The 23,994-nt window shown below is 43.2% G+C and overlaps 1 protein-coding gene across 3 annotated transcripts in view; it reads right to left on the bottom strand.

The window, feature by feature from the left end:
* The window catches only part of RALY (RALY heterogeneous nuclear ribonucleoprotein), a 99,908-nt gene extending 76,932 nt beyond the window's left edge, over positions 1-22,976 (bottom strand). For all 3 annotated transcript variants that reach the window (XM_036245453.1, XM_036245452.1, XM_036245451.1), the window contains exon 1: positions 22,805-22,976. The gene's annotated coding sequence lies outside the window, so the exon portion shown is untranslated. The remainder of the gene's footprint in view (positions 1-22,804) is intronic.
* Between the last annotated feature and the right edge of the window lie 1,018 nt (positions 22,977-23,994).

Consider the following 23,994-nt stretch of genomic DNA (forward strand, 5'->3'; position numbering starts at 1 on the left):
TTTTTTAATTATTTTTATTAAATTACTTTAATTAATTTATTTTTGTTACAGATGTTTCTCCTTTTTTCCCCACTGATACTCTCCTTCCCCTACCTCCCCACCCTGTTCCCAGCTTTGTTGTCCATGTCCACTGTTCATGCATACATGCATATAAGTTCTGTGGTTTATCTCTCCCCCACCACCCCCTCTTCTGGGGATTGTCAGTCGGTACCCTACTTCCACATCTCTGGGACTACCCCATTCCTGAGACTGTTATGTTCATTATATTCCACAGATAAGTGAGATCATATGATATTTGTCTTTCTCTGTTTGGCTTGTTTCGCTTAGGATAATACTCTCCAGGTTCTTCCATGTCGTCTCAAAGGATAAAAGATCCTTCTTTCTTACAGCTGCATAGTACTCCACTGTGTATATGTACCACAACTTTTTTATCCATTCATCTACTAATGGACATTTGGGCTGTTTCCAGATAGTAGCTATTATAAATAGTGCTGCTACAAACATGGGGGTACATATATTCTTTCTGATTGGTGTTTCAGGCTTCTTAGGATCACTGGGTCAAATGGCAGTTCAATTTTTAACTTTTTGAGGTAACACCATATTGTTTTCCATAGTGGCTGCATCAGTCTGCATTCCCACCAGCAGTGTACTAGAGTCCCCTTTTCTCCACACCCTCACCAACACTTGTTGTTTGATGATTTGTTGATGGCGGCCATTCTGACAGGTGTGAGGTGATACCTCATTGTTGTTTTAATTTGCATCTCTCTGATGATTAGTGATATTGAGCATTTCTTCATATGTCTCTTAGCTATTTGTATGTACTATGATCATCATCTAACAGGACCAAGTTTGGCCCTAGATTCAAATCCACCTTGGGACTTAAAAGTGTCATTAGAAGCAACCCACTATTGTCTGATGCAGCTCTCCATAATAGGGTTACTCTAGGGGCCTTAATAAAAGGATCTGTCGTAAATGGTTCAGACTTTCTAACGGTTTGCTAGCTTAGCTGTCAGCAAAGACATTTCCTTTCAAAACTAGTCTGAAACTAAAATGTCTCTTGTGAAGATTGGAAATACTTAAGGAGAGGGTATAAGGAATAGTGGGAGATGGTGTGGTACTGAGTGTGTGGTACCTGGGGTGTGTCTAGGTAGGGGAGGACTTGTGTGGACATGTAAGAGAGTAGGCAGGTGGTGTTCTGTAAGATAGGCTTGCAGATTTCTCATGTCACACACAATTCTGGGTATCTGGGTAGAAAACAATAGGACTGGAGTACTGGAGAATAAATGTGTGGGTACATGGCAGGAGGAGGGAGTAGATGATGTGAAGGTACAAGAGAGATAGTATAGATGTGTATAGAAGAGAAGAAATGTGTGCACCTTTATGACTCAACTGTGTGTATATGTATTGCAAAGCATATCAACCTGTAGGGATAGGAGGGAATGTCTGTGGCCTAGAGACCTGTATGAATAAGAAAACAAATCTATAAGCACTTCTGACTCATCCAGCTCCGGCTTTACCTGAATGTTCACACCACTTAAGGGCAGGCCTGTCTGCAGAAATTTCTTATTAAAATTGACATTCTGACAACTACTAAAATAACAACAACAACAACAACACCCCCAGCATTGTGTGTGTGTGTGTGGGGGGTAATAAAAGACAAATGAGAAACAATTATGCCACAATTGCTTCTCAGTTTCATTAAGGTGAGGTGTTGTTACTTGGAGTTAAATATTGTAAAGCTGATTCACAAATCAACCCAAAGGCCTGGATTCCCTTCATTACCTGGGGAAAAGGGCTAGAAAGAAGAAAGTAGCTAGACAGAGATAAACCAAATATATATGTATATATATTTTAAAAGGACTGGAGAAATGGAAAAATGAAAGAAGGGAAAGAAACCAAAATAAAAGGCAAGTGGTCTAAAGAGATAAGGAGAAAAAAAAGGAAAGAACATAAAGAAATTTAGCATACATTCTAGCAGCAATCTGGCCCAAGGGATGGATGAATTAGTAGGTGGGGACTGACCTCTATACTACCTCATTGCCTTTACTCCAACCATTTCCTCCATCTGGAATGTTTGTCCCACCATCTTTGCCAAACTGCACTTCAAGGGCATAATTTAAATGCTACCAGCTTCTAGAAGCTTCCAAGATTTCTACCAGTTAGAAGGTATTGCTCAAGAACTCCCATAAATTTCCAAATCAGTTTGTCGTATTTCACCTGTAGCATTTAACATTCCATTTTATATTGTGGGTACTGATATACATATATTACTGTAATTCATTCTGTAAGCACTTTTTGTGCCCAGCCTCTTAGAGACACAAAGAAAACAGTAAAAGTAGCACACTGTCCCCTGGACCATATGGTCTCTATACCAGAGATTTTCAACCCTTTTCATCTCATGGCACACATATACTAATTACTAAAATTCTGCTGCACACCAAAAAATATATTTTGCCAATCTGACAACAAAAACCACACATAACTTGATTCATTCACACTGAATAGCTATTATTGTGTTGGCCGATGTCATTTATTTATTTTCTTGATTGATTTTAGAGAGAGAGGAAGAGACAGGGAGACAGAAAGAAACATCGATGACAGAAAACATTGACTGGCCACCTCCTGCATGCCCCCCAATGGGGATCTGGCCCACAACCTGGGCATGTACCCTGACTGGGAATCGAATTAGCAACCTCTTGGTGTATGGGTTGATGCTCAACCACTGAGCCACACCAGCCAGGCTGTCATTTTTTATTTGACAATCTAAAGGAAAAGAGGTCAGTGCCCCTGACTAAATAGTCAGGTACTGCATGTTTTAAAAATTCTTTCAGCACACTGGTTGAAAATCACTGCTCTATACCATGAATAAGAGCAGTTCCAGTTCGGGGTATGACAGCACTATAGTACAACTAACAAAAGTAGAAGCAAAATACAAAAATCAAAATAATTCTGCTTATGGAGCAATCAGGGAACGCTTTATTGAGGAGGAGGCATTTGAAGTGTATGAAAAGATTAGTACCAGTTTGTCACATAAAGAGGAAAAAGATTTGATAGTGCTTTCTATTCAGAGGGAATGGTTAAAACAAAGTCATTCTACTGAGCAGGAAACAGTAGGTGGTTAGCACCAAGCTGCTGACAGAAGGCAGCAAAAGGTGGTGGCACCAGACTATATGACCCCTGTAGCCAAGTCCAGAGTTGAGGGTGGAGAAGAAGAGGCAGCAATTTAAAGACATCTAATCTCCCTTATTTAGTTGCCCTACTTTAGAGCAAATCTCCTCAAAAACCCTGGAAAACAGGTCCAATCCCTGGCTGTTCCTACTGCAGTGGCATAAGAATTTCACACTGAGGAGGAGAAGGGCAACAATGAGAGAAAAACAAAAGATAAAGGGTGGGGGAGGGGTGTGATGCAAAAGGGAGGGTAGTAGGGCTCAAGGAAGGAGCTGGAGAAGAGGAAACAGAAGAGGGAAAGAAGCAGCAAGGAAGGCACAAGGTAGAACAGATCTAGCTTTACACAGAAGCTCCTTTCACTGAGCTGTTCTCTACATTTTCTAGGTAGGAAAAAAAGGTCAATCTGATGCTAATGACAGAAATAGACCCTACACCAAGATGAGGCTGAGCATGTTACTGCCACCTCAACCCTCCCTATGCTCAGGATGATAGGACTGTATCAAGAAGTAAAGTTCTACCCTGCCAGTTTGGCTCAGCGGTTAGATAGTGTCAGCTATCAGACCAGAGTCTCGGGATTGAACCCAATCAAGGGCACGTACTTCAGTTGTGGGTTAGATCCTGACAGAGGCCATGCAGGAGACAACCAGTCGATGTGTTTCTCTCACATTGATGTTTCTCTCTCTCTCTCTCTCGCTCTCTCTCTCTCTCGCTCTCTCTCTCCCTCCCTCCTATTCTATCTTTAAAAAAAAAAAAAATCAATGGGAGAGTATCCTTGGGTGAGGATTAAGAAAGAAAGAAGTCAATTTCACCTAGCTCTATCAACCATCCCAAAGTATGCCAGGGAAGCCCTTCCCTGGCCTCATACCCTAGGAGCATGTGAGGCAGGAGTACCAAAGGTATGGAGTTTAAAGTGGGCCTGCCCAGGACCTATGCCTGCTGCTCAGGGTACTAGAAGAAAGCTCTGCTTCCTTCACTGGACTTTAGTCCATCTGCAAAACAAGAGGAGTAAATGAGGTGCTTCCCAAGGGCTGAGATTACCTGTGAGTTCAGAAGTTGCTTCTCACAGGCAGTGATGTTTAATGTGCGAATTTCCCTAACCTATCAAATCTTAACTTCATTCTTTCCACTCCAAGGTATATGGCCAGTCTGAGCTAAAGAGGAGCCAGATTCAGAAGGGCAGCCATCCCTGACACCGTCATCCATTTGGCCCTGTCCAAAATCTAGTTCCTGCCCAGACTGTTCATTTCATAGGTTACAAACAGATGCTCAGGCCCAAAGATGTGTTTTGTCCTGACCCACACAAGTTTATTTAAAAACCTCTAAGTTAATCGCCAACATTTAAAATCAGATCTCATTTTTTTTTTTTTTATCCTCACCCAAGGACATTTTTCCATTCTTTGTTCAGATAGAGTGGGAGGAAGAGAGAGGAAGAGAGAGAGAGAGAAAAACATCAACACGAAAGGGACACATCGAGTGGCTGCCACCAGCACAACCATCCAGGGCCGGGGACAAACTGCAACCGAGGTACATGCCCTTAGCAGGAACCGAACCCAGGTCTCTCTGGACCGCAGGCCGACACTCTAACCACTGAGCCAAACTGGCCAGGGCTCAGATCTCATTTTTTTAAAAATTAGATTTCTACCTTCTCTTAAAAATATCAGTGATCTGCCCTGGCCAGTTTGGCTCAGCGGTTAGAGCATCGACCTGTGGACTAAAGAGCGCAGGTTTGATTCTGACACCTTGGTTGCGGTTTGTCCCCAGTCCTGGTCAGGGTAGTGTGGGAGGCAACTAGTCAATGTGTCTCTCTCACATAGATGTTTCTCTCTCTCCCTCTTGCTCTCCCCCTCCCTACCACTCTATCTGAAGATAAACAGAAAAATATCCTCAGGTGAGGATTAAAAAAAAAAATTAAGCCCTGGCCAGCTTGGCTCAGCGGTTAGAGAGTCGGCCTGCAGTCCAGAGAGACCGGGGTTCAGTTCCCACTAAGGGCACGTACCTCGGTTGCAGTTTGTCCCTGGACCTGGTTGGTTGTGCGGGTGGCAGCCACTCGATGTGTCCCTTTCATGTCGATGTTTCTCTCTCTCTCTCTCTCTCTCTCTTCCTCTCTCTCCCTCCCACTCTATCTGAACAAAAAATGGAAGAATGTCCTTGGGTCAGGAGAGAAAAAAAAAATCAGCCATCTGACAACACCAGACCCTCTGGGGTAAAGGTCTATACTATAATCCTGTAATTTATTTGATGCTTTCTCATTTTAACTAAAAAATTCATGCTAACATTATCCATTCCATAACATGATAATATAAGAGTAAAATTTTAAATTACTACTTATAATATTTAAACAAATCCAACTCCAAAAAATCTGAGTACACTGACACTTCAGGAAGATATGTTGCATCTTGTGACTTCATGTATCATCTGATATGCAACCATGTATCCCAATTTTAGAAACTCCAACAGTTTATCCATTCACTCAAAAAATACTTAGGTCCTATGGCAGGCACTGGGAAAACCTTAATTAACAGGACAAACATGGTCCCTGCTTTCGTGGAGCTTATAGTCCAGTGTGATATAATAGAAAGAAGCCATATAGAATAGGAGGCACAAAGAAACACTAAAGGATCTTGAGCATATTCCACAACATAGTGACCCCTCAGGCAAGTTGTTTAACTTCTCTGGACTTCTGTTCCCTTGTCTGCATTAGGGAAAGTTGTAATTAGGCAGTTGCTCCTAAAATGTCCTTTCCAACTCAAAATTCTACTAGCATCATAAGAACTTAGCCCAATACAGTTTTTTGAGTTCCTAACACTTATTAGCTTTCTCCCTTTATCTGGGAAATCATGATCAGTTGTCATGGAAATTACCATGGTGCTCCATGTACTGGATGACAATGTTACAGTAATTACAAGACGCCAAAGGGAACAGGCAGCAAAATAGTCAGTCACTTATTCAGAAAGTCATCTACTTTCAACACAGAAGCTGCTGCTCATTTGAGGTGGTGGTGGTTGGGGGGGGGGGGGGTGTTAAAAAGACCAGGTACAGACATATAAGTAAAACAGTTTTGATTTGCATTATATGTCATGGTTTCTTTCATGAGGCATAAACCCACTTGCCCCCAGCTTGTAGATGTTAGAGGCTGCAAAAATTGCCAGTTTTACAAGGACAAGGTTCACTGAGCCTTGACTAGTTTCCTGTCCTTGTGAAATTCTAAAACAAGCTGAGACAGACTTACTAGCCAACAGGGGCACCAAAAGTTCATAATAATATGAAGATAATTCCTCTGGGGACTAAGAACAGTGTAACTGGGTAAAGTTCCTTCGATAACAGCAAGTCACATTTAGAGCTCCCACCACCGACCCTACCAAGCAGGTAGCAAAAATTAGTACAGTTCACCAAGAGTTTTCTTTTTTTTTTCCTTAATCCTCACCCGAGGACACTTTTCGATATTTTGTTCAGATAGAGTGGGAGGAGGAGAGAGAGAGAGAGAGAGTAACATCGATGTGAAAGGGACACATCGAGTGGTTGCTACCCACACAACCCAACCAGGGCCGAGGACAAACTGCAATCGAGGTACCTGTCCTTAGCGGGAACCGAACCCAGGTCTCTCTGGACCGCAGGCCGATGCTCTAACCGCTGAGCCAAACCAGCCAGGGCATTCACCAAGAGCTTCAAAGAAAAAAGTGCTAGTCTGATGATAAATGGCAAATGGCACTGGGCTTGGGTATCAGAGGCAATAGGAAATGATGTGGACTTTGACATACTTGAGAACGAATATGTTCTGCCTAAAGGAGCCAGCCAATGAGGAAGCAACATGAGGGATAAAGGAAAAAAATGAAGAACATGATTCTGTAAACTCAAGCATTTTGCCAAATTGGGCTGGTGCTCCAAAGGCCTCCCCAAAGATCAGAGCCATGTGCCTCACAGGGTCCAAAAAAAGCCAAGCTATAAGCTTCAGGAACACGGGGCAGGGCAGTGCAAAAGGAGTCATAATACAGAGGGTCCCTGAGTTCAGGGAGTGAAGCCTTCTGTAGAATAACTGGGGATTATTCCCACTCTTGTGAATAGGAAAATTGCTCATGGTCAGCATCAGCCTCCAGCCCCTACTACTTCCTTAAAAATGCTCCTCGCTCTTTAAGACAAATCAGTGACCCTCATAGCCCACATGCCAAGGCCTCTGATCTGATAGTAGTGTCTGTACTGAAAGGCAGCTGCAATCTCCCCAGGCTGGGGTCCAACTCAAAAACACTGCATGTCAAACAAAATATGTATGCAGGCCAGACACAACCCAAGGGGCTGCCAGTTTGCAGCCTCTGATCTAGAGGGTAAGATCTTCTGAAAATATCTGGAACTGAAAGAATTTAGGAGTTCCCTAAGGACTCTAACTTTTGTCAGTGGAACTGCTTTTCCAAGGAGCTATCCAGGGTCCTATATTACTTGGCTCCTGAGCTTTAGAAACCATGATTCCATAGCTTTCTTCTGGCTTGATCCACTGTCAAAATATTTTTTAAAAGAAAGATGTAAAGAAGACATTCGGAATCTATTACAAGCAAAGCACTCTAGGGATTCAAATGCCTGAATCTTACATCTCTTGACTTTTTGCTTTACTACCTAGTTATATGTCGTCCTAGACACCAGTGCCACCTGTTTGTCACCCAAATTACTCTAGACCCAAAACACTGCTTTGCTTGACTTCACTCCTATATACCACATTCATTTTAAAGGTTTGGTAGGCTAGTGAGATACAGGTTCAGCATCTTGGTTTCCCCGCAAAGGAATGCCATCAAAACTCTTCTCCCCTTTCTTTTCAAGAGAGCATAATTGCTCCATTACAGTCAGATGTCCTTGAAGTGAACGGTGCAGTGCTAAACCTATGTTCTCCCCTGAATCAAGATGGCATTCCCCATGCTTTACTCCATCATTATTCTATCATTTCTAGATTCCCTCAGCATTTCCATACAAGCAGTGACACCTCTGCCAAACAGAAGACTTATTGCCCTTGAAATAGTAACTCAATCCAAGGAGAAAAGGTTTATTACTGGGAAAAGTTTGTTTCTAGATTTATGAGCAGGGAGAACACAACAAAAACAGTTTTTAGGAAGAAGTGCCTGGCAGCAGTGAGTAGCATGGCATGAAAGAAGTCAAGACAGGATGCAGGGAGGCTAGTAAGGTAGCTCCTATGAGAAAACTAATGATCCTATGATCTCATTATGGCCAATATAGGCCCCATGTCTGACACAAGGTATAGTCCCACAGTCCCTGTCTTATTACATGTTCCTTGAGGACAGTCTTCTTCATATGAGTATCACCCACAGCATCTAGTGCCATGCCATGGTAGGCACTCAAATGGGCATAGACACATAGAATACTACTCCTAGTTAAGAGCTCTCAGTGTACATATCAAAGGAACTAAGGCCCAGAAAACTTAAAATGATTTGCCCAAGCTCACAGAGTAAGTGAGTGGTAAAAAAGTAAGAACAAAGGCTTTTGAAACAAGAAAATCTGTATCGAAACCCAAGGTTATTGTGAGGTCTTGTGCAAGTCACCCAACCTTTCTCAGTCTGTTTTCTCATCTGCAAAATGCAAATAACGTATTTCTGTAGGGTTGCCATGAGAATGAAAAGATATTGCCCTCTAGTTACAACCACCAACTTTCAGGAAATACAAAGGATAGAGAAACATTAAACACACCAGAGGCAATGGGCAAAATTCAGAACATGGAAAACTCCACAGGAAAAATGACCAATTTCTTCAATAAATAAAAGGAAAAATATAGAAATGAACTTATAAATTAACAGAGATTTAAAAGACCTAACAATCAATTAAAACATGTAAACTTACATAAATCCTAATCAAACTATAAAATTAAGATTGTGACGTTGATGAGACAATTGGAAATTTGAATACAATCTGAATTTTGATAGTATTAAAGAATTGTTAAGTTTGATAAGGTGTGATCATGGCATTATGGTTGTGCTTTTTCGTCATTTCTAAGAAATACATTGAGAAATTTAAAAAATAATTTTTTTCTTTATTGATTTTGGAGAGAGGAAGGGAGAGGGAGAGAGATAGAAACATCAATGAACAACTCAACAAAAGGAAGACAAAGAACCCCATTAAGAAATGGGCAGAGGAACTAAATAGACACCTCTCCAACAGGACATACAAATGGCTAAGAGACATATGAAGAAATGCTCAATATCACTAATCATCAGAGAGATGCAAATTAAAATAACAATGAGGTATCACCTCACACCTGTCAGAATGGCCGCCATCAACAAATCATCAAACAAGTGTTGGTGAGGGTGTGGAGAAAAGGGGACTCTAGTTCCCTGACTGGGAATCAAACCGGCGACCTCTTGGTGCATGGGTCAATGCTCAACCACTGAGCCACACTGGCAGACTGGTGCATATTGGAAACCAATATGGTGTTACCTCAAAAAATTAAAAATTGAACTGCCATTTGACCCAGTGATCCCACTTCTAGGAATATACCCTAAGAAGCCTGAAACACCAATCAAAAAGAATATATGTGCCCCCTTGTTCGTAGCAGCACTATTTATAATAGCTACTATCTGGAAATAGCCCAAATGTCCATTAGTAGACGAATGGATAAAAAAAGTTGTGGTACATATACACAGTGGAGTACTATGCAGCTGTAAGAAAGAAAGATCTTTTTTTTTTTTTTTTATCCTCACCCGAGGATATTTTTCCATTTTTTGTACAGATAGGGTGGGAGGGAGAGAGAGGAAGGGAGAGAAAGAGAGAGAAACATCGATGTGAAGAGACACATCGAGTGGCTGCTACCCGCACGACCAACCAGGGCCGGGGACAAACTGCAACCGAAGTACGTGCCCTTAGCGGGAACTGAACCCGGGTCTCTCCAGACCGCAGGTCGACGCTCTAACCGCTGAGCTAAACCGGCCAGGGCAGAAAGAAAGATCTTTTATCCTTTGAGACAACATGGAGGAACCTGGAAAGTATTATCCTAAGCGAAACAAGCCAAACAAAGACAAATATCATATGATCTCACTTATCTGTGGAATATAATGAACATAACAATCTGAGGAATGGGGTAGTCCCAGAGATGTGGAAGTGGGGTACAGACTGACAATCCCCAGAAGAGGGGGTGGTGGGGGAGAGATAAACCACAGAACTTATATGCATGTATGCATGAACAATGGACATGGACAACAAAGCTGGGGACAGGGTGGGGAGGGTGGGGGAGGGGGAATCAGTGGGGGGAAAAGGAAACATCTGTAACAAAAATAAATTAATTAATTTAAAAAAAGAGAAAAAGAAAGTGGGCAGGATCAGCCAGAAAGAAAGAAAGAAACAAACAAACAAACAAACAAACAGTAAGTGAGAACATCAACTGGCTGCCTTCTACATGCCCCCTACTGGGGATAGGGCCCACAACCTGGGCATGTGCCCTGACTGAGAATCAAACCGGCAACCTCTTGGTGCATGGGTCAATGCTCAACCACTGAGCCACACTGGCCGGGCTACACTGTGAAATATTTAAGGATAAAACAATAGCTGATATTGGCTTCAAAGCACAGAATGAGAAATAGGTAGGGTTATAAATGAAGTAAGATTGTGAACTGATAACTGTTGAAGCTGAGTGATGGGTAAATCACACTTCACTAATTTATTCTGCCTACTTTGCATATGTTTGAAATATCCCCTATTAAAAGTAAAAAGGAATTTGGTTAGGTTCAAATCTTGGCAACTCCATTTACTAGCAGAGTGACTATGGGCATATTTCTTAACCTCCTTATGTCTCAGTTTCCTATTTATATGGCAAGGAGCAATAGAACCTACTTCTTAGGGTTGAGATGTAAATAAACATGATTTTTTAATATATATAAAGATTTATATAATGTTTTATATATAAATATACTTATAAATTTATACATAAATGTATAGATATATTTCTATAGAAAATTTAAATATAATAGACATATATTTATACATAATATAGAATTTTATATATAAATACATTCATATTTATACATAAATTACATATTATAAAGATTTTTATACACACATACAAAGAGGGCTTCAGTATGTATCAGCTCTATTAGTATGAACAAAAGGTACTAATAACTATGGTATTTTGACAGAGTAGGCACTCAATTCACAGCAGCTATTATTAATATAAAAAGCAGAGTTAGGTCTAGAACCCAGGTCATATTTTTAATCAACTACCCAACTAGTGTCCCCGACAGAAGGCCTAGCTACCGTCTGGTGAATGGCAGCTCTAACACCCCCAGACTTTCCTGACAAATACCCCAGGACCTGACACACAGGATCAGGAGTTGACTAACAATTAACATGAAAAAGTGCCACTCTCTGGGAGCAGGCAGGGCTACCATATTTCCCCCAACCAGGTAATTTAAGGTTCATTTTCTAATATTTGCTGACAGAACAAAGAAGCGAGGTTCTAAGACATGATCAATATTCATGCCAGCCTTCAAAGTGTTTTGGTAAAACTACAGAAAATAAATACCCTGCTAGAGTCCATCCAGCAGGATAAAAGCTGACAAAGAAATGGCATTTTTTTCCCCTGAGCAAATATATAAGTAATAGATGAGCTCTGAAAGACTAAGCTCTTTAATTTTGGCATTCCCCTCCCTCTTCTTCCATTTTAAAAAACAAACTCTCTTTCGACACACTTCAAGGATTGTTTGCTGGATTAATTTCTACCTGAAATAATGTAATTATAGGTAAACTCATTCTCAGATTCTATCCAGTTTAAGAACAAATTGCTTGGAACCAGTATGACCTTTTCCACCTGTTCCAAGAGGCCATGAGAAGGCATCACCCACCCCCAAAGTACGAGTCACATCCTCCCCTCTGCTCATTAGCAGGAATATGTCATCTAGTCACTCATCTCTATTTCTGCTCAAGTTGTTCCCATTGTACAGAATGTCCTCTCTCCATCTCTGCCATCTAAATCTCCTGTGAACATACTCTCTGGAAAAAAAGGGAGGTAGTAGCAACTGAGAAAAGATATCTGGGTGTTGCGTCTAGGTAGTCTGGAAAATACAGTCCAGACCCAGAAATATTGATGTTTCATAATTTATAAGCACAAGTCTAGGTAGAATATTAGAAATTCGGATGGCCCTGGATAATATATAGTCGCTATGCTTATCTTCCAAGGCCCACCTCAAATACTCACTTCTCCATAAATGTTCCCTGGGCACCACACCCCAACAAATGAAGCAATCCCTGCCTTCTCTCAACTTCCCAGTCACTTTACCCCTTTATGGTACTGCTACCAGAGAATTCATATTATGGTTCTTAAAATCACTTCTGTACACACCAACCAGAATGACTTAAAATGAAAAAAGATAGACAATGCTAAGTGTTGACAAGGATGTGGAACAAGAGGATTTCTCATATACAACTGATAAGTCTGTGATCTGATATGCCTTTGAAAACTGACAATAACTACTAAAGCTGAACATACAACTACCCTATGACTTAAGTATGAGGTCGGAGAACACTCACTGTTCCCCCTAAACAGCTTACCTATAGTTTTTTGCTCCAACATCACCTAGTCTAAATGCTTCCATCGTTCTTTCTTCCAGCCCTAGAGGCTGGTTCAGACCACTCTTCACAACCACTCCAGCCCAGAGAGCAATCCTTGTATGGGAAACTCTACCATTTACCTATTACCTCTGATGACTCATAGATTTTTTTTTTTTTATCCTCACCCAAGGACATTTTTCCATTTTTTGTTCAGATAGAGTGGGAAGGAGAGGAAAAGAGAGAGAGAACCATCAATGTGAAAGGGACACATGGAGTGGCTGCCTCCTGCAGGGCCCAACCAGGGCCAGGGACAAACTGCACCTGAGGACCGTGCCCTTAGCGGGAACTAAACCTGGGTCTCTCTGGACCTCAGGCCGACGCTCTAACCGCTGAGCCAAACCAGCCAGGGCAGATTTTTTTTTTTAAATATGTTTTTATTGATTTTTTTTCTTTATTGATTTTAGAGAGAGAGGAAGGGAGAGAAAGACAGAAACATCGATGAATGAGGACATCATATGGCCACCTCCTGCATGCCCCCCAATGGGGATCGGGCCCACAATCTGGGCATGTGTCCTGACCAGGAATCAAACCCGTGACCTCTTGGTGCCTCGGTGATGCTCCATCACTGAGCCACACCGGCTGGGTGACTCATGGATTCTTCACATATAAATTACATCACCTGACTTTATAATATAGTTTTAGTAACCTTATCTAACTTGCTCCTCACAATAACACTGTGAAGAAAGCAAGATACAGAGTGTTAACCCCATTTTATAGATGAGAAAATCCAGTTTACTTGGTTAAATTAGTTCCAGGGAACAAGAATGGACCTTAGACTTCTGAACCAAGCTCTCTAAACCAAATGCCTTATTATTGGCCACGCCTTCATGATCATCTAATCTCCTCAAAGAAGTCTACAGGTTCCTGAAGGCAAGAGTATGCTATAGACATTTATATCCCTCATAGCACAAAGGAAGGCACTCAGTGGGCTCTATACAGTTTGACCAACTGATTTCAACACTGTCCCCAACCTCTGAGGATTAACAGGCATATTTCCTCTTTTCTAGACCTCGTAGGCAATGCTAAATTGTTGGAAGAAAACACAAACATAACACAGTATCCCAAATTAACATTTCTTTTTTGAGGGTAGGGACAGGGGAGAGGAAGAGCCTTTTAAGACCAGAATATGCTCAACATTCCCCCAATTTCCTAGGGCTCCATGCTGCAAAGTGTTCAAAGAAGGCTAGCAGAGACAGTGGCAATGGGCTTCAAGAACCACGATTTAATCACAATTAATAAGTCACAAACTGATCAAATGCCAGAAACCACACCTCATATAATTCCACTTGCAAGCAAAATAGCTACTTTATTTCAAAACTGAGTATAATAAAACTTAAAATGATTCAATATAATTTAATTTTCTTCATTCCTAAATAAGAAGCTAGACAACATCAAATATTTCTGTAATTCATTCAGCCAAAGAACTGATGTGAGAATAGTGAAAGCACTAGCAAATGTTTGAACATTCAAACCTGAAGGGACTACCCTAATGGGTGTTTGGACACCTCAGCAATAGAGGATAAATATCTGGATAACAGGCAGAAGAAAGGGAGAGAGGGAGGGAAAGCCAAAAATAAATCTAAACACTGAAGTCAGATATTCAAACAGGTTTCCTTAACTAGTCATATATCTATCAATTCTGCTTCTTCCAGTCTGAACCTCAACCCAAATGTCTGGGCCAGGGCAGCAAGGTTAAGCAGCAGCTAGGATCTCTTGTACGTATCTGTCTCTCTCTCAAGACTGAAAATAATTTGTGGGCAGCAATCACATCTTGCTTAGTTTTTATGTTCTCCATATGGAGAACACATAGTAGGTACTCCAAATTCCTGGAATGAATGGTGGAGGTTAGGAATGGAAAGCAGTGGGACTTCAAGCATAATCATGTTATAACAGTGAGGCAACCTACTTAGCATGGTAACTCTACCTAAAGCCCTAATTTTAGTAAGAATTGATTTTCATTAATGTGAAAATCAATTTAGGGTGAGTCTTTAAGGTCTAAAGAAAAGATATTCTTGTGTTCAACTGATTTAGGCACAGCTGTCATTATTGTATTGACAGCACCATTCCTCAGTGTCAGCTTACAGCTATACGCAAGAACAAAGTCCCAAAGCTTTAAAATGGTTTATGAAAACAGGGAACAACATTTGACTTCTCAGTGCAGCATGATCATACCTTCCAGAAAGGAAACCCAGACCTAGAGAAACAATGAGTTATGGAAATTATTCTTTTAAATCTACTGCTGAGCCTGCTTTCTCGCTAGCACAAAGAATTACAAAAGAAACTCGAAAAACAGATCAACCAACATCATGCAAACAGTACCTTTAACTTGGCTTAGTAAAATTCTTAATGAAACAAATAAACAGGAGACAGCTAAATACCAGATAAATGCCTTTGGAATGAATGAAACCTAGCCAATAACAATACATTTCTAAACCTGGCCTTCTAAAAGAGAATACTTACTTAGAATAAAGCAATGATTCTTACCTTGACAAACAGAACTAGTCTAGCATTCAGTCTCTAAAGATGGTATTTCAAGGGCCAGGTAAACTTAGTTAGAAGTATCTATTTCATAAAGCTAAAACACTAAGGAAATGCAAATTTCTGGTCTAGTATTTTTCCAGTTCTAGTACTGTTTGGGAATCTTTATAGTGTTTTTTATTTTCCCTTTATTATATGATTCTAAACAGTGTGCTACATATTTAAATGTAATTTTTTTTAGTCTTGGACTCCAAGTTTGTCCCATGGGACAACAGCTTCAAGTTTATAATGGAACTCAGCAGACAATTTGATAAATTCATCTCACAAGCAATTTTTCAGCAATGTATCCATTCTAAAAAGCAATATCCATCTGCTGATATATTGAAAGTATCTGTGAACCCAGAATTTAACCCTCTGACATGCTCTCAATGCTCTAGCAAAGCCCTTTCTCCTTCTAGAGATGAATTCTTAAGCCACTTCCGTAAAACCAAAAATTCAGACTGTTAAGAGGTAAAAATATCATTCAAGATTACCTAGTCCCACCCCCTTGTTTTACAGAGAGGAAGACTGAGATCCCAGAGAGTATTAGGTAATTACAGTTAATGTGAGTTTGGCGAGCATCAAAAGCCCATTGAATGCTATTTCCCTCAGTGGAACTGTACTGGGCGTGTTTTGAGGATGGCCAGATTTGCACCTTAAGTCAGTGAAGCACTCCAAATACATGTGTCTGAGCCTCAGAAATTCTCTCTACTCCTACTCCAGCATAGGGGGCAGTGGACAGCCTAAATGGCTCTTTGGGGATATAGACTAGAACCTAGGGATAATATCCCATCTTTCCTCCCCTCTTCCCTGGAGGTACAGCACATTTATTCACTTGAAGGGCATTATGAAGTGACAGAAAGACACTAAAACTCAGAGGGAAAAGGAAGAGCTATTGAAACAGTAAGAAAAGATAACTAACAATGACACTTGGCAGAAGCCTGACTCTATTATTCACTTAAGTGAGGATGGGAAAGTGACTAGAGAAACCCCCAGTCCTGTTCTATCCCCAGCCCCCACCTTTTGGGCCATTACAGAATTTCAGGGACCTCCCAGATTATTTTATGAGGAAACAGGCCAAAGAAGAAAAGGGGCTTTTCCAAGCTCACACACTGAGTTAGTAGCAGGGACCAGATTAAATGAGCCTCAGGCTCATGAATAGGTTCACAATTCATCTCACTGTCCCCCCCTCTCTCTAGTCCTGAGAGTCTATGAGCTATATATACTCCATCACAGATCTGAAACTTTCCTTACAGTACCCAGGGGGCAGTTGTAGGACAGCAGGCTAACAATGCTGCTGTCATCTTCTCCCCTCCAGGTGTACAGTTTATACATGAATCTAAAATTGAATAAAACTAGGTTTTTATAGACACTCATGCGAAAACCCTTCTACCTCCACCCCTATCCCTCTACCACAGCCTAAGGAAAAGGGGAGGGAAAGAGAGAAGAGGAGAGAAGGGAGAGAGAGGGAGGGGGAGGAAAAAAAAAAAAAAAAGAAACCTCCCCAAGAGATATTTTGTCTAAATCATCATCTAGAATCATAAAATGTTATTGCTAAAAGGGACCCTTGGAGTCATTTTACTCATTTTCTATCATTATTCAGATGAATAAGCCTGGATCTTTGCCACCTGACAAAAAGACTGGAATGCAGGGCAGAATCTCCTGACTCCTGTCCCTAATAAAATTCCTCCTGGTCCCTTTCCATCCTGTCCCACCCTGACCTGCCCACCCCTCTCTCTCCCACCACCACTGAATCTAAGCTACTGAAACCTGCTGCCCTTCTGAATGTGAGTTCCTCAAGCTGTTTTACTCATCATTGTTTTCCTAGTGCCTAGCAGAGAGTAAGAAGAGTTCACTTAGAAAGGAACGCACTAGTACACTGAGAACAGTGCCAAAGGATACTGGAGAAAACAAAGGGTTTCTTTGGCTTAACATAAGCAGTCTTCAGAGCTGTGCAGGGCCTGGATGTCTAGGATCTAATATTTCCACTCTTCCAAAACTAGTGTTTACATCATCCAGTTTATCCAGGAGTAGTTACCACATTTGCTGTGGTACATACATACTCTCCCTCACTCCTGCTCTCCCTGCCCTCCCCACGAAGAACCTGCATCAGCAGTAAGAAGACCCTACATGAGAGTCTTCCCATCTCTCTTGTGTGTTCCTTTCTCCTGTGTCCTCACCTCAATAAATGGCATTCTCATCTATATGACTGCACCAAATAGAAATCTAGAAGTCATCCTTGATTTCTTCCTTACCCTCCACACCAACAATCTCTGATTCTCATCGCTCAATTCCATTTTCTTCCTACACCCCACACACATATCCACTATCTGCATTTGAAACACCATCATCTCTTGCTTGCAATTACTGCAACAGCCTCCTAACTAGTCTCTTTTACCTATGGTGCTCCAGCCCTCAAATCCACTCCCCAAATAGGTAGCCAGAACTATCTTTCTAAAATGCACTGAGGACCATGGCCCCCTTACCTTGAAATGAAATCCAAACTCCTCAACCCAGGTTACAAGGCCCTTTCATAACTTGGCCTTTGCTCTGCCTGTCTTGTCAGTCTCATTTCTTGCCACATCCACCCATTTCATGCCTTACATTCCACCCAGGAATCTTGAGAAACTTACTTAACTCCAGGATCAATTTCTTCACCTACAGAATGGGAATAATAGTAATATACTGTACCTCTCAAGGTATGGGAAGAAATAAGTTATCACATGTTAAATGCTTAGGATAGTACCTTGTAGATAAAGAGGCCAAAAGTCTCACCTATTACCGCTGCCATCTCTAGATTCCCTATTCCTTCTGCCTAGAACAAACCGTCTTATGTCTCTTCTTTTCCTGAGGTCTAGGCTTAGCCAACTTCTCTGGGAAAGCCTTTCCTGACCCTCCAAAGCCAAGTTAGTTACCATCCCTCCATGATCTCATGGTACTTGTCCCTGTCAAAATACTTCTCACATTCCCTGTTTCCTTTCCTGTCTCTTTTTCCTTTCCCCACCAGGCTGTATACATCAAAATCCCCAAGTTTAGTACCATGCATAGCATGCTTAATAATCATTCAGTAAATGGAAAACTTTGCAATAATGAGATGCCCAATTAAAGAGAATCTCAACAGGTAACCAATTCAACTGCTGGCCAGATGGCTGGCTGGTCTACATGACTTTAAAGCCCCTGAACTATAAGATTCTTTCCAATAAACAATTTAGCACACTCTGACCTCATTATCACACTTAGGGGTTTAGACTTTAATATGTAGGAAATATTGGGCCATCAGATTTTTTAAGGAAAGCGCAACATGATCAGATCTGTGTGTTGCCCTATTTCCCATCTCTAGAACACTTCACACACCTCCATTGGTATCAGGACAAAATTCCAACTACCCTTCACAAACATAAACACCACATCCCACCCCAAATACACAGACATGAAAACAGGAAATTTTGAGAGGCTAAATACAGCATTTAACTCCATCTTAACCACCTGCAAGGAATGAGGATCCATAAACACCATCTCGGAACCCAAAAGCTAATCCCTCGTGTGCCTTTATGGAAAGAGGCAAACAATAGAGAGCATTTCATAAAAGTAATCCATTTAACCATCCAGTATGTCTGATCCGAACTGCTGTCATAGCACCATTATTCATGATCACTGCAGCTCCATAGACCAAACCTTGGATAGTCAGAAAGGCAGGTGCAAATAAGGCAAGGGTGGTTCTATTTCAAGGGTAGAAGGTCTCTTTGGAAGATACAGGAGTGAGCATAAATCTCAAAAAATGCCCTGGCCGGTTTGGCTCAGTGGTTAGAGCGTCGGCCTGCAGTCCAGAGTGACCCAGGTTCGGTTCCCGCTGAGGGCACATGCCTCGGTTGCAGTTTGTCCCCAGCCCTGGTTGGTCGGCACTGGTTGGTCGTGTGGGTGGCAGCCACTCAGTGTGTCCCTTTCACATCGGTATTTCTCTCTCTCTCTCTCTTCCTCTCTCTCCCTCCCACCCTACCTGAACAAAAAATGGAAAAAAAGAATGTCTTTGGGTGAGGATTTAAAAAAAATCTCAAAAAAATGCTTCAGTGATAAGGAACTTCAATCCACAATGTGGGCGGGAAAGGAGGAGGAAGCTTAACCAGAGGTACGAGCAAGCCTGGGTTCCTGTTCTTGGGCTGCATGCCACACACCCTGCTGCAAATTCAGACTAATAATCATGTTGCATTTTCAGAGTACCCCGAGGTTAAGGGAAGCACTAAGAGTACCAGTGTTGCCAATCACAAAAGGACGAATATTGTATGATTCTACTTATAAGAGGTACCAAGAGCAGTCAAACTCATAAACACAGAAAACAGAATGGTGGTTGCCAGGGGCCGGTGGAAAAGGGGAATAGGGAGTTAGTGTTTAATGGGTACAGTTTCAATTGGGTAAGACAAAAAATTCTAGATGGACGGTGGTGATAGTTGCACTAGAGTGTAAATGTACTTAATGCCACAGAATTGTACATTTAAAAATGGTTAAAATGGTAAAATTTATCTTATGTATATTTGCACAAAATAAAGCACACCAGCTTTATTTTCTTTATCCTCATGCGAGGACATATTTGCATTGATCTTCAGATACAGCGGGAGGAAGAGAGAGAGAGAGAGAGAGAGAGAGAGAAACATCAATGTGATAGAGACACATCGACTGGCTGCCACCTGTACAACCCCAGGGACGAACTGCAACCGAAGTACGTGCCCTTAGCGGAAACCGAACCCAGGACTCTCTGGTCCGCGGGCCAATGCTCTAACCACTGAGCCAAACCAGCCAGGGCTAAAGCACACCAACTTTAAAGTTAGTGTCTACACTCATCAACTACATGACCCTGAGAAAGTCATGTCTTCTTCTGTAAAACAGGGATAATAATAGTATCTACTTCATACAGTTCTAAGAGTTAAACAAGATGCTCCACAGAAAAGTCCTTAGTCCACTGACTGGCATATGTTAAGTACTTAATAAATATTAGCTACTATTCCTACTACTCGTAACTACTACAGTGCACTTTCACAGCCATTTTTCAGTCTATACACAACCCTGTGAAAATTCACATATAAGGAAACTGAGGCTCAGAGAGCCACATGAGAGGCTTAGTTCATGATTTTACATCAAATCCTCTACCCAGGAGAGGTGTCCTGTCCTTGTCACTTATCAATTCAGTGATATAAGTAAGGCAAGTGCCCTTACCTTGCTGTGTCTCAATTCTCAATGATAGTTGTAAAAACTCTTAACTCCCTTACAGATTAGACTGGATTAGAAATAAAATCACATAACAGTTACAGAAGAGTACTATAAAGTACTAGACAATAAAAGTGGTGACTTATGGGAACTAGCATTGTACACAAAACTTGGCTTCCTTCTGATGCTAAAACTGAGGCATGGAGTGGTGCTGGGACTAAACAACTTCCTTGTGATTTCAATGTACTCAGGAATCCTGGTCTGAAGGCCTGCATAAATAATTTAGTGCCCTTTCAAAAGATAGTAAGGCATGTAGAAATAAAAATATTACTGGACTGAGAAGCAGAAGAATGGGAATTTTAGTTCTGATTCTGTCACTAAGGCAGTCCATCAATTTAGACTTACTTCCCCTTTCCAAGGTTCAGTTAAAAGGGAGGTGGGGGCGGGGGGCAGCTGGTGTGGCTCAGTTGGTTGAGCATTATCCTATGCACCAAAAGGTCACAGGTTCAATTCCCTCTCTGGGCACATACCCAGGTTGCAGATTTGATCCCCAACTGGGATGCATACAGGAAGCAACCAGTCAATGTTTCTCTCTCACATGGATGTGTGTGTGTGTGTTTGTCTCTCTCTCTCCTTGCCTCTCTCTCTAAAATCAATAAAAACAAATTTAAAAGGGGCGGTGGGCTAAAAAAACGTTGTACTAGATGATCTGTAAGACCCCTTCCAGCTCCTACATACTACAACTCCTAAATCCAGAATATTGGAAAGGGGTGAGCACAGTAGACCTCCAGACTCCAAAGAACTAAGCAAACATCAGGAGACTCCTCAGGATCTGGCCTAGGAAATGCCCTGCATGATTTTTAGACACTCCTAACACCAAGATCAACTACATTTAAAAATTAGAACACTTGCCAAAATTAATTTTAGTTCTCTTTTACCCCTCTAAGCTTTATCTGAAAATAGTAGAAACAAAACCCTCTTTGAAGTCAGGGAGTTGAAGCAGTTGACTTAAGCCACTTCCTGCTCCCTCTCCCCCAATTAGGAGCTACACATCTAAACACCATGGAAGGTTTGGGGGGAGGAACATGCCATAAACAAAATAAAGAATGGATCTCACTGTTTATAATGACTTAAGCTTTCCTTGAGCCAAAAACCCAGGCAACGTCAGTGTGCTTGAGATCTGGACTCTCCTGCATCTATCAACTTCTAATGGGCAATATTAGCAAAAAATTCACAGTAACTTCCTTTCCCTTGGACCTCTAGTAGCACCAGAATGGAATTTCATCCACAGTCAAGTGGACACTGGCCCAGGCAGGAATCAGGGAAAACGGAGTTATATGTTTAATGGCATGACCCGAGGGTTAAGTCAAATCCCCTCTGCACAAAGAGATTACAGAGGCTCACCCTAATAAACAACAAGTACTAGCACCCCGGCTTTACACTTCTGTGGCTACTACTAATTGTGATTTGAAGCAAATTATTTAACCTCTCTGCGCCTTGATTTCTGCTAGTGTAAATGGGGATAACCCCATAAGGCCACCGTGAGCATTAACTGAAATAAGACTTATGAAGTTCCTGAGTCAAGTCTATTAAATTTACCTGTTGGTATTAAACACTTATCTCACATATTAGTTTTCCTCACTGCATCTACAATCACCCTTGGAGGCGACTTTCTATCTTTCCCCCATTTCACGGAGGGGCAAACTGAGGCTCGCCTGAGAAGGGGGGCGGCGTTACGTGCGGCCCAGCACCAGGGCCTGTGGTTGATCCTCTCCAAGCCCAAGGTGTGCAACCAGCCCAGGACCTGCATAAGTGGGAGCGGAGGAGGAGCTCAGGCCCGTATGGAGAGAGGCAGGACCAGTTTTGCCCGCAGATACAGCCCGGGAGGGAAAACCGAAAGAAGACCAAGGCCGGGGCCGGGCCCACCCGAGGCCTCCCCGCGAGGCCTCCAATTCCCCCTTCTTCCCTTGCGGGGCGGGGCACGAGCACAAAAGACTCCAACTTCCTAGCGGGCGCGGGCCCACCCCTCCAACTCCGGACCGAGGCCCGACCTGCGGGGAAGAAGCGGCCAGGGAATGCCAGTGCGGCCGGGAGCGGGCGTGGATGGGCCGGGCCGGCGACCCAGGGCGGCGGGCCCGGGGGGCGGGGGGCCAGGTTCTGGGGGAGGGGGCCAGGAGTTACTCTGGCTCGTGGGACTCCTAGAATGGCAGAAAAGAGTTTCTAAAAATAAGCAGCGGCCAGCGCGAAGATGTGGCCGACCCGAAAGGAACAAGGAACACACACATAACCCCCAGACACCCCTAAGGAGACGCCCGCGGCTCCCACTCACCCGCGCCGAGAGGTCTAGAGGAAGCCGCGCGGCGCGGAGGAAGGCGGTGTGGCCGCACTCGGGGACGGGAGGAAGAAGGCAGACCCGGCCACGGCGTGAGGAGCTGAGCACACGCACGGTGTCGCCCCACCGCCGCTACCACCCCCTCAGCTTCTCAGATCTACCCGCCCAGCTCCCGCACCACTCGCGCGCCCAGCCGCACTGACAGCGGCGCGAGCCCCGCAGCCGCGAGTCCTTCCCTCGGCCCGTACCACTGAGCGCGCGGGGGTGAGGGAACCCGAAGCGGCTTCCCTCGACTCGGCCCCGCCTGCCGCTCCAGCCCTGGCCCCGGGCTCGCCCCTCGCCCGCCTCCGACTCCAGGGAAGGACAAGGTGACACAAACTCGAGGAGTCCGCAGCCCCGCCCTGACACGGCCGGGCTTCCCAGGCGCGCGGGTTCTCCCCGCCGCCTCAGCTTGGCTTTGGAAAGGTCCAGCGCTTCTGTGGGGAGAGGAGGAAGGAGGGGCCCGACAGGGGGGAGGGACTGAGGGCGGGAAGAGAGCCTAGCTTACACCGGTATGGAGCGGGGACTGAGAGGGTGACGATGCCAGGAAAGAGAGGAGCACGAGGTAAGTATGGAAGACGGTGGAGGCCTCGCGGAGCAGGGAGCCAGGTCAGCGTTTGAAAGGAGGGGCTGTGGGTGGGGCTAAAGGGGGGCTGTGCCCAGAGGAGGAGTCAGAGGTGGAGGGAAGCTCGGACGGGGCTGGGTAAAAGGAAGCCCAGAAGGGAGAAAAGATTGAAGCGAGACAGGGTGGAAAGATTGAAGAGCCCCGAAGGGAGCAAAGGGCCCAAAGGTTGTTTCTCTGGAGAGGAGCCGAAGGAGGTGTAACCCAAAGGAGGATCGCTGGGTTGGAGCTGGGGTGGGTGGGACCTAGAGGTGGGGCCCAAAGAACTCCGCGGGGGGCGGTGCCCGAGGGATGCGAAGAGACCTAGTAGCAACAAGAGCCAGGTTTTCTCAGTTCTAGGAACCTGGCACTGAGGCGGGGAGAGGGTCGCTCCTCGGTGAGGGTGAGTCTGGGTAGAGGGTTGCCACTCTCACCTTAAAAAAAAAGAGTTAAATCAAGTATCTTTACTCTTCTGTGGTGCAGGAAATGTTTTATAACTTGATCGGGGTGTTGGTCCTCCCTCCTGAATATTTCTCCTGTCGGAAAC

This window comes from Molossus molossus, unplaced genomic scaffold, assembly GCF_014108415.1.
Source record: "Molossus molossus isolate mMolMol1 unplaced genomic scaffold, mMolMol1.p scaffold_m16_p_6, whole genome shotgun sequence".
In the NCBI taxonomy this organism is placed as follows: domain Eukaryota; kingdom Metazoa; phylum Chordata; class Mammalia; order Chiroptera; family Molossidae; genus Molossus; species Molossus molossus.